Raw genomic sequence first — 2,088 nt, 5'->3', positions numbered from 1 at the left:
ATTTTCCTGTCACTTGTAACCTACTCACTGTTTCAAAAGGGCGTAACTGCAAATATCTTCCTATTTGTTGGTATTTATTTTCTATGGTGCCAAAAGCGATCAAAGTCATCACTGTTTTGTATTGTGGATGATCACCCGTCCTCTGTTCCAGGCTGGCCTTAATGAAAAAACAAACAAACAAAACACTTAATTGACTTTTTCTGCATCTCTTATTGTTTGTCGACTGTAGCAAATACTGCAGTAAAGTGATGAAGTACGAGTAAACAACTCGCAAAATCCCACATTTGATAAAAGTGGTGTGCAATCTTTTCAAACTTTCTCTCCCTTTCCTAAACTATTGAAAGGCGCAAAGCGTGAAATTACACAAAATTGGATAGAGAATTCAATATGACATTTTCATTGATTCACAAGGATTTGTATGTATACAACATGAATGTCCACTTGTAAGAAGTTGATCCTTGTGTTTCTACAGCAGCAAAGATCTACTTTCCATGATGTTTCTGACATCACAGCTGGTACAAGAAAGACGAGAGCTAAAGTGCCGATCAAAAAACGACAATAAAAAGTGTCTGCAATGTACTTGCATGAACTGAAAATTAATCACTTGAAAATAAACTTTGTCCCGTTGCAGTGTGCTTTTCCCCCCTTCAAGTGAACTTCTTAGTTTGACCACAGAGAGGCGCCATATCCAAACGTACTGTATACCTATAGCTGGTTCTAAGAGCTAAACCTCAGGCGCGTCTCCCTGCCGTCTTTAGACGACTAATATGACAATTACTCAAATAAATGTAACCCCGTTTATTTTGGCGGGCATAATTGGTTTCACACGGTGGTTAAATAGAAAAGAAAAGAAGAAGATAAATGGATAAACGACAAACAAGAAACCACAAAGGCGTTCCAGTTTTGTTCCAAGTTTAATCACTGAAACGGATAATGAAGCTCTCCCCCTCCTTTTTCGTTTCAGCTGCATCCCTGAATGTCCTTACACAAGTCTTTGATTGGAGTGTTGGGGAACCCCACCGTCGCCCTCTAGCTGAGGGCCTGCAGCAGACTGAAGGATATGCATGTTTGTTTGTTTGTTTGTTTGTCATTACAGAGCAGCTTGACACAACCAGCAGGTTGTTTTGTTTTTTTTGTTTGTTTGTTAGGGTGGCGTTTTGCTTTGTGAGCCCTCATTTTTTTTTTTTTTTTTTTTTTTACACGAGTGAACATTTTTTTTTTAATCCATATATTTTTTTTTTTAAACATACACGATCAGTAATAGTCAAATTAAGAAAAAAACAAAAATAAAACAGTACACGACACCCTGATGTGTATGTGCATTATCTCAAGTCTCACTTGGTGGCATACTGATTGGTTAGAGCGCTGGGAATTTTTCTTCTTTTTTTTTTTTTACTGCACTGCAGAGGCAAGACACACCACACTGGTCTGCAGCAGCCACAGCGTTGCCATGGAGAACATTAACACTGATGGATTCAGAGGCCGCCCGTGGTCACACAGTGCCCATATATGTGCAACATGTTTAACCCTCTATGTGTGATCTCCCATGATCCCTTTGCACCTGTCAACCTCTACAGGCTCTCAATAATCAGGGGCAGCAGAGTTTTGAGGCATTGACAAAGGTTTTTTTTTTTTCTTTCACATTGTATGCACAGTTGCATGCAGTGTTGTTAAATGGGTTTTGTTTGTTTAATATTTCTTCTTTTTTTTTTTTTTTGCACAAACATTCAAGGTACTGGATGAATGGAGACCGCAGCGCTTTGTGTTCAGTCCTGCCTTCACGACGCCGTATTAAAACCCCACAGCTCACATTCAACATACAATTTAAAAAAAAGAATTATAATAAACAAACATAATAAAACAGCACAAAGGTGAGCCAATTTAATCATCACCATCATTATACCAACAATTCCACAAGAATGAAAGTATAATACGTCCAAACACATTTCCAGTACCGGGACAGCAAAGGACATGTGACTGTACTGAAAACTCTAAAATAAAAAAATAAAGACACTGAACTCAACAGTAAACAAACAAAAAAAGAATTCAAAACTTGTTGAGTTACTAATTTTTTTAAAAGAAAAAAAA

The sequence above is a fragment of the Nelusetta ayraudi genome, unplaced genomic scaffold (genome assembly GCF_046127955.1).
Source record: "Nelusetta ayraudi isolate G7.1 ecotype Tasmania unplaced genomic scaffold, CSIRO-AGI_Nayr_v1 ptg000016l, whole genome shotgun sequence".
In the NCBI taxonomy this organism is placed as follows: Eukaryota; Metazoa; Chordata; class Actinopteri; order Tetraodontiformes; family Monacanthidae; genus Nelusetta; species Nelusetta ayraudi.
This window is presented reverse-complemented; position numbering follows the sequence as displayed.